At 43.1% G+C, this 10,000-nt stretch overlaps 1 protein-coding gene across 1 annotated transcript in view; it reads left to right on the top strand.

Moving 5' to 3' along the window:
- Positions 1-10,000, top strand: part of Naglu (N-acetyl-alpha-glucosaminidase) — a 443,026-nt gene that overhangs the window by 146,954 nt on the left and 286,072 nt on the right. The gene's annotated exons all lie outside the window — the stretch shown is intronic.

The raw sequence follows: 10,000 nt of genomic DNA, 5'->3' as shown, positions 1-10,000 counted from the left end.
GAGAGAGAGAGAGAGAGAGAGAGAGACCAAGGATAAAGTAAAGCGAGTAAGGTATGCTTAAGTGAAAGATGACAGTGTCAAATGAACTTAAATGTTAGTGGTGGTGGTGGCGGTGGGGGGGTAGTGGTGGTGGTGGTTGTGTTAGGGTGGTGGTGGTGGTGGTGGTGGTGGTGGTGGCGGTGCTGGTGGTGGTGTGTGGCATGCTACGAGTGTTACAATTTATGCGGTGTATGTCACTATTACAAAAAGTGCGACATCTATAAGTTATAGACACCTCCAGAGAATACTAGAAGGTCTGCCCCTCTAGCACTCAGCCTGTTTCTGGGTTTTTGTAACAAGTCAGTCAGTCAGTATTCTGGTTCAATTATCCTTGAAAATTACGATAAATTGTAATAGTGCTTTAGGATTGCAACTGATAGGATGCTAACTAAAGAAATAAAAACTGAGAAGTTCATTAACAAAGTTGTCTAGGTGGACGAAATCAAAGTAAATCAACTTGATTTAAGTTAGGATATAAGCTACTACACTTCTCGTGTAATAGTATAGTGCTGAAGTCACATTTTTCATGTCAGTACACCTCTTAAGTACAGTCTGGTACTTTGTCATCAATTATAAAAATAATACTAGTGCATGTGAGACGTGTTTGTGCGCTCAAAGTTGTTCGTTATGTCTCAGTAAGACTAGACTCGACTCAGACTTGAACAGTGACTGACTAAACGAACTCAAATAATTTAACTTCTCGACCAACCTGGCAATCAGGACAGCTTGCTTGAACAATAAGACGAATGATTCACCGAACAACAATAATATAACAAGCAGCAGCACAGCGCCAGGAACAAGGAGACAAAATAACGACCCTAACTGGGGACCATCAGCAGATCCTCCATAAAAGGCATAAAACTCCCTTAATACTGAATCTAAGTTCAGCATAACCAAATCCTCGACTACGATGGTGCGTAGATGCCACATAAAATAGGTCAGAACCTATAGCTTGGGACTAGGTTAACATAGAGTGCCAGTATGACACACAACCTCAGTAAAACGTCGAAAATCACCAAGTCTGAACTATGCTCTGTGAACAGAGTTACACAGAGTTGCAGGAAGTATGTATCGACTCACCACCGAAATCATTCTCTACCAAAACAGTCTAAATAACGAACAAACAGCCAGATACGAGAGAGACGGAGAGAGTGATGTTGGTCGAACAAGGACCAGCAGAGGAGAGAGGAATCAAGGGAGGACAGTCTCCAATCTCAGGTGCTATCATGCGATTCTCTCGTGGTGTTGCCCAGCCACGGCTCCAGGTACAGCCTGACACAAACAAGCGAGTGGCAGTTAACAAAGGAATTTACCAATGTGGGCAGTCACAAATCTCAAACACTGAACACGTTAAAGTGCAAATATTACATCCTACCTAATGACATAAGCTAAGTCAAATAATAATATAAAGCAATACATTTTCAATTTAGTTATAATGAAACTATCACCAATATAAAATTATATGAAAGATAGTATACATGAAATATATATTATATAAATTGGGCCCCATTCAGGAGGCACAATAGTCACACTCCCATATAGGCTGCCTCCCTACCAGTGAACCCAGTGCTAAAGGTTTAATGATCAATAAGGTACCCGTCGTAAGGTACCCGTTCATTGACCAGTCACACGCAAGCCCGCCAAAGCTGAAGCAATGTGGTTCTCTTTGGGCAATCATTGGCAGACTTGCCTACCTGCTGGTTGAGTATGCCTGGAGTATACCTGGAGAGGGTTTCGGGAGTCAACGCCTCTGCAACTCAGTCTGAGACCAGGCTTCGTGGTAGATTACGGTCTGATCAACCAGGCTGTTACTGCAGGCTGTATGCAAACTAACGTATGAGCCACAGCTTGGCTGGTCAGGTACCGACTTTAGGTGCTTGTCCAGTGCCTTCTTGAAGACAGCCAGGGGTCTATCGGTAATCCTTCTTATATATGCTGGGAGGCAGTTGAACAGTCTTGGTCCCTGACACTTATTGTGTTGTCTCTCAGTGTACTCGTGGCGCCCCTGCTTTTCATCGGGGGAATGTTTTAGCAAGCCACTAACCAGTCTGAGAGTCGAAGATCAAAATTATTTTTTTATGAGAGAGCCACAGAATTTGATTAACACAAGACTATCTAATGTTATCCTGACGCCAAATGACTTCAAACAGGCGATAAATGACATGCCCATGCACTCTGCCCCAGGGCCAGACTTATGGAACTCCGTGTTCATCAAGAACTGCAAGAAGCCCCTATCACGAGCTTTTACCATCCTATGGAGAGGGAGCATGGACACGGGGGTCGTCCCACAATTACTATAAACAACAGACATAGCCCCACTCCACAAAGGGGGCAGTAAAGCAATAGCAAAGAACTACAAACCGATAGCACTAACATCCCATATCATAAAAATCTTTGAAAGGGTCCTAAGAAGCAAGATCACCACCCATCTAGAAACCCATCAATTACACAACCCAGGGCAACATGGGTTTAGAACAGGTCGCTCCTGTCTGTCAACTATTGGATCACTACGACAAGGTCCTAGATGCACTAGAAGACAAAAAGAATGCAGATTTAATATATACAGACTTTGCAAAAGCCTTCGACAAGTGTGACCATGGCGTAATAGCGCACAAAATGGGTGCTAAAGGAATAACAGCAAAAGTCGGTCGATGGATCTATAATTTCCTCACTAACAGAACACAGAGAGTAATAGTCAAAAGAGTAAAGTCCGAGGCAGCTACGGTGAAAAGCTCTGTTCCACAAGGCACAGTACTCGCTCCCATCTTGTTCCTCATCCTCATATCTGACATAGACAAGGATGTCAGCCACAGCACCGTGTCTTCCTTTGCAGATGACACCAGAATCTGCATGACAGTGTCTTCCATTGCAGACACTGCAAGGCTCCAGGCGGAAATCAACCAAATCTTTTAGTGGGCTGCAGAAAACAATATGAAGTTCAACGATGAGAAATTTCAATTACTCCGATATGGTAAACATGAGGAAATTAAATCTTCATCAGAGTACAAAACAAATTCTGGCCACAAAATAGAGCGAAACACCAACGTCAAAGACCTGGGAGTGATCATGTCGGAGGATCTCCCATTCAAGGACCATAACATTGTATCAATCGCATCTGCTAGAAAAATGACAGGATGGATAATGAGAACCTTCGAAACTAGGGATGCGAAGCCCATGATGACACTCTTCAGGTCACTTGTTCTGTCTCGGCTGGAATATTGCTGCACACTAACAGCACCTTTCAAGGCAGGTGAAATTGCTGACCTAGAAAATGTACAGAGAACCTTCACGGCGTGCATAACGGAGATAAAACACCTCAGTTACTGGGAGCGCTTGAGGTTCCTAAACCTGTATTCCCTGGAACGCAGGCGGGAGAGATACATGATTATATACACCTGGAAAATCCTAGATGGACTAGTACCGAACTTGCACGCGAAAATCACTCACTACGAAAGCAAAAGACTTGGCAGACGATGCAACATCCCCCCAATTAAAAACAGGGGTGTCACTAGCACGTCAAGAGACCATACAATAAGTGTCAGGGGCCCGAGACTGTTCAACTGCCTCCCAGCACACATAAGGGGGATTACCAACAGACCCCTGGCAGTCTTCAAGCTGGCACTGGACAAGCACCTAAAGTTGGTTCCTGATCAGCCGGGCTGTGGCTCGTACGTTGGTTTGCGTGCAGCCAGTAGTAACAGCCTGGTTGATCAGGCTCTGATCCACCAGGAGGCCTGGTCACAGACCGGGCCGTGGGGGCGTTGACCCCCGGAACTCTCTCCAGGTAAACTCTCCAGGTATGACATCTTCATGTGTTCAATAAGGCCAGAAATATATTTTAACAGAAAAGTAAAGATTCCTCATTGTCAATGAACTGAGTGAATTCCGCTTCACAATGACGGTACCAGGAGCTAGAAGCCTGTGTTCCTTCAGTCTAGAGCCAAGTAACTGTGCAACTTGGTTGAAGGGTTAGGGATCGTCATTTGTTGGTGGTTAATAGTCTAATTCCATCTCTGACACCACCGTCTCAGGTGGCACAGGTACAAGAATATTTTCAGAGTGTGGAACAGACCTTATTACTGAAGGAATATTTGGGTATATTATGCGAACTTTAGTCTTCTTGTTGAATCCAGCTACTTTTGTCATACAAAAGTAGCAGTCATCATGGTGGTTCATCTGCTCCCACCATACCATTGTTGCGCCAAAGGGCACACATTCAAGTTTTCCAACTGACCACATTTGGAGCTTACTGATGCAACTCTTGCAAGCTTTGTGTGGTGCAAATGGTTTGTCCTGGTCTACAAGTTTGCAGCCAAAATAAGCAAAGTTGCAGCGCTTCAATAAAGGATTAATGTTGCTCCGGGAATCTGCAGGTGTGAATTGCCCGCAGACATAGCAAAGTATGTCTGGTGAATTTATGCAGACTCTAGACATATTAATTAATAAATGTTAAGATTTAACATTTAAATCAATAAAAGGTAAGTATTTTAATTAATAATATACCACTTTCTCATTTACTTGTGTTATAAGGAAAGGGAAAAGTAATGTTTCTGTATAAATTGACAACTTGATGTGATAGAGACGAATAAAAAGCACAGCAAATCACTATATTCCATATATATACCAAGAAAGATACCATAGAATCAATAAAAAAAATCATGCAGACCAGTGTTATCATGTATCTCGCCTTCGTTCCAGGGAATACAAATCAAGGGAATTCAACCATTCCCAGTAATTTAGGTGCTTTATGGTATTTATGTGTGCCGTGAATGTTCTTTGTACACTCCCCAGGTCAGCAGTGTCGCCAGCCTGGAAGGCGGCAGTTAGTGTACAGCAGTATTCCAACCTGGAGAGAACAAGCGATTATGAGAGAATCATCATGGGCTTGGCGTCCCTAGTGTTGAAGGTTCTCATTATCCATCCTATCATTTTCCTAGTAGATGCGGTAGACACAATGTTATGGTCTGTGAAGATGAGATCCTCTGATATTATCACTCACAGGTCCTTCACAATACTTTCTCGTTCCATTGTAAGGTTAGAATTTGTTGTATACCCTGATACAGTTTTAATTTCCTAAAGTTTCCATATTGAAATGTCTTTACATTGAACTTCTTATTGTTCTGAGTGGCCCATTTTAAAATTTGCTTGATGTCCGCTTGGACTCTTGCGATGTCATCGATAGAGGACACTGTCATGGCAATTCGGGTGTCATCTGCTAAGGAAGACACAGAGCTATGGCTTACGTCCCTGTCTATGTTAGATATGAGGATGAGGAATAGAATGGGAGCGAGTACTGTGCCTTGTGGAACACAGCTTTTCACTGTAGCTGCCTCAGACTTTACTCTGTTAACTATTACTCTTGCATTCTATTTATCAGGAAGTTATAGATCCATTCACTAACTTTTCCTCTTATTCCTTTATCACGCATATTGTGCACTATTACACAATGGCCATACAAGTCGAAGGCTTTTCCAAAGTCTGTGTATAATAGATCAGCATTTTGTCTATCCTCTAGGAGTCTAGAGCATCCAGGACCTTGTCATAGTGGTCCAGTAGCTGGGACAGGTATGAGCGAGCTGCTCTAAACTCGTGTTGACCTGGGTTGTGTAACTGATGGGTATCTAGGTGGATGGCGATATTGCTTCTTAGAATCCTTTCAGAGATTTTTATATGAGATGTTAGTGTTATCGGTCTGTAGTTCTTTGGAAGTGCTTTACTGACACCATTGTGGAGTGGGGCTAGGTCTGTTGTTTTTAGTGTGTGTGGGATGACCCCTGTGCCCACGCTCCCTCTCCATAAAATGCTGAAGGCACGCGATAGGGGCTTCTTGAAATTCTTGATGAACACGGAGTTCAATGAGTCTAGGCCTGGACCAGACTCTTTACTGTACTCCACGACAACACTGGTACCCTCACGAGCTCTGTCTTCTAACACATCACTAGAATCCTCTGGAGCACTGTCCAAGACAGCCCCGTCCCTACCACCCATTGTATTTTCCCAACTGTCATACCATGCTGACATGTCTTTCAAGAACAACCTTTTATTGGTGTTTCTATCTTTTAATATATTTGTAATTTTCTCGTACAGCTGTATCTCGTTTGGGCAGACCCAAAAATATCTCTCTGAGTTTATGTCAAGTGTGGTCATCGGTTTAAAATCCCTGCATATACCATGGGACCATTGACCACAGAGATTGCAAGCAATCCAGTTCCTTACCCTTTCTGCAGGCTACACAGATCTTCATTGTGGTAGTCAACTTACAATACTTGGCAACTCTCCTAGCTAGGTAGTCTATAATTCCTCGAAATATTTAATTTTTTGTAACAGTTCTTCTGATTTGGCCTTATTTCCAATGAAACCGTTTGAATCCCCCCGAATCTGTATATTTTTTTATTAATAACCACCTTAACAGTAGATCTGTCTCTCTGTATTGTATCTGTTTGCTGTAGTTACTGTTTGGGTGTTTGATGAGGGTGTGTAAAGCCCCGCCAGTTAATGAAACCAGTCAGAGGATACCTTATCTACGAATTCATTTGAAACCGGTTATTGGACGAATCCAGGCAAATCCGAATTAGGTTCACTGGGTGATTTTGACGTAGCTCATGAAAAGGACTACTGGAAAAAAATTAAAGCGAGTTATATGTATTCAGTTTGATACAGAAAGTATAACCTGCATGTATGGGCGCCGGTGGCTTCTGTATATTAAGATTACTGGAGGAATAATGATTTTCGTTGTGTATATTTCGACAACTGTTAACTGGAGGAATAATGATTTTCGTTAAGATAAGAGATAAGATTTCGTTCGGATTTTTAACCCCGGAGGGTTAGCCACCCAGGATAACCCAAGAAAGTCAGTGCGTCATCGAGGACTGTCTAACTTATTTCCATTGGGGTCCTTAATCTTGTCCCCCAGGATGCGACCCACACCAGTCGACTAACACCCAGGTACCTATTTGCTGCTAGGTGAACAGGACAACAGGTGTAAGGAACGTGTCGAATGTTTCCACCCGCCGGGAATCGAACCCGGGCCCTCCGTGTGTGAAGCGGGAGCTTTAGCCACCAGGCCACCAGGCCAGGTATATTTCGACAACTGTTAACTACAGGTTTACCACAAACTGTATACGTCACTCCGTCACAATAAATACTAACAACTATACACTGTTTATCATATTTCTACAAAACTATACACTTTTCGTACTTCCTCGAGATTTTGTACCTCTTCGTATTTCAACAGTAATGTTTCACTCCCTGGTATCAGGTACACTAGAATGTTTCACTCCCTGGTATCAGGTACACTAGCAGACCTGGGTGGGAGGTTCTGGCGACTGCTGGCAACTGTTTACAACATGAACCTACCTCTTTAGGCCTAACACTTCAGTTTTAAATTTCACCTCATCATTTATTATCTATATACTATGGTAGCACCGTGGTACACACTACAACACTATTATCAGGGACTCTGTCTTTCCTTTGACAAAAATATTCTAATATTATTTTCACTGGGACGCTAGGCCTAATATTCCCCTCTGAGAGTATGGTTATGCTGCCTTATTGTACACTGATTCTCGTGTTTTGAATCAGTAGATATTATTTTCTGCTAAATTAGTTCCAAGCGCTGGAAGGATATATCTTATAAGCTCACTGGCACAGTTTAGAGTTCTAGCACGCAAGACACACCGTGACAAACATGAAAGAACACGGCAGCGCAACCACACTGAGTCAGGGGTATTTGTGGTGGTATTGGTGGTGGTAGTGGTGATGGTAGTGGTGGTGGTATTGGTGGTGGTAGTGGTGGTGGTAGTGGTGGTGGTATTGGTGGTGGTAGTGGTGATTGTAGTTATGGTGGTGGTAGTAGTGGTAGTGATGGTGGTGGTCATAGTGATAGTAATGATAGTGGTGGTGGTGGTAGTAGTGATGATGGTTGTGGTGGTGGTAGTGGTAGTGGTGGTGGTGGTGGTAGTGGTGATTGTAGTTATGGTGGTGGTAGTAGTGGTAGTGATGGTGGTGGTCATAGTGATAGTAATGATAGTGGTGGTGGTGGTAGTGATGATGATGGTGGTGGTGGTGGTAATGGTGGTGGTGGTGGTGGTGGTAGTAGTGTTGGTGATGGTGGTGGTTGTGGTGGTGGTAGTGACGATAGTGGTGGTAGTGGTGTGGTGGTGGTGGTGGTAGTGGTGGTTGTGGTGGTGGTAGTAGTGCTGGTGGTGGTGGTAGTTGTGGTGGTGGTGGTGGTAGTGGTGGTGGTGTTAGTGGTGGTGGTGATGGTGGTAGTGGTGGTGACAATGATGGTGGTGGTGGTGGTAGTAGTGGAGAAATTTTCTCCAAGAGGGCAGTATTAGCCCCTTTCAGCCCCTTTCAGCCCTGAGGGGCCCAGCCCTCTCAGAAGGGGCAAGCATCTTGTTTACTGCTACAGCGAGTAATTGATCCCAGATGCAGTACAAGTATGTGACGTGGTCAAGCGACCGCCGCTCCTTGCAAGAGTCCAGTGTTGCAAAGTGTAGTTTAATAAGACACAGTCCATCTCTTACCTTAGCAGGACAATTAAGGAAAATCCTGTTCCCACTTTATTACCATGGTAAAGATAGTGTACATTGTTGTCTATGCTTAAGACAGCAAGAATCAAGTATTCTGCTTTGCATCATGGAGGAAGTTTGGCAAGGAAGCAAAAAATACTAGGTCAGCTTTTCCTTTATGTTCTAGGGGCATTGTAGCGGCGTAGGACGCTGTGAGGTCAGATCACTTTTTACCCTACTGGGAGTCACACTGACGCCAGGATAACCAACAAAGAACACTGATCTGTGTGTTAGTGTGTACAAAATGTCTCAAAAAACACAATAAACACTTACAGAGAAGTGTAATCAGCTTCTTTACTGATAAGTTTGTGAACAATAAAGACAAACCTTCTGGAACATAGTGTACCAGTGTGCGTATTCCTAGACTGTGGAAGACGTGGACATCCAAAGACACTTTAGCTTCTATCAAGTCACTGATACCTATCAAGGGTGTAAAGAACACCATAGCTCATGCTACAAGAGCAAGGTAGGTTACAAATTACCATGTAATATGGGGGACTGCGCAGTTCTTGTGTCACAGGGAGTTTGTAATCAACCTATAGTCGGCAGTGAGGTGCGGACTTTTGAGTCCACACACGTAAGTTTGTCAGCAATCAGTGTCTGATATATGCTGACATAACACCCCATAGGGGTAAATTATTATTAAGATATACTCTATTACAGCCCTTTGCGAAGTGGTCAAGACAGCTTCTCAAGACCTCGCCTGCAGGGGCGGCTGTAACCTACGAGCTAAGGTCCTTCAAAATAAGCTGTAAAACTAGTGTTTTACAATATAAATCAGTATAAGTGAGTCAGTCCAGGCTCAATCACAGAGAATGGGCAGCCAAAAGAAAACGGGTGCTCACCTGGCTTTCACCCATTACCCAAAGAAAACGGGAGCAGGGTGACTCACCCAACAGAAAACGGGGGATGGCACCCATTATCCACTGCTCAAGCTCGAGAAGCGCTGACCACATCAACAAACTAGATGACCGTCAGTTTGTCTGAGTGTATATACACAGTGTTTATAATGTTCATAGACAGAAATTAAGAGACGAAATTGTGTTTAATTTTGTTTCTTATAGATATAACTGTTATATTAAAGGAAATTATATATAAAATGTAAGCTTTCATATATGTATTAACAGTGACATTTATATATGTGTAAGAAATATACACATGTGATTTACAGTTATACAGTGACATTTACAGTGTATAGTGAATGAAGTGTATAACATTATTTATAACGATAATCATCGTTGTCAGGCTGACACAGCAAACTCAAGCCATAAACACCAGCCATATGTACTGTGTACCCTTCATGGTCATTGACCCTGAGGTTAAGCTTAATGGGTCAGTATAGTCTGACTGATTATTGCTGACTTAAGCATAACAAAACTCAGCTGTTT

Source organism: Cherax quadricarinatus, chromosome 33 (genome assembly GCF_038502225.1).
Source record: "Cherax quadricarinatus isolate ZL_2023a chromosome 33, ASM3850222v1, whole genome shotgun sequence".
Lineage (NCBI taxonomy): Eukaryota > Metazoa > Arthropoda > Malacostraca > Decapoda > Parastacidae > Cherax > Cherax quadricarinatus.
The sequence above is the reverse complement of the archived record's forward strand: the minus strand, read 5'-3'. Positions and strand labels throughout refer to the sequence as shown.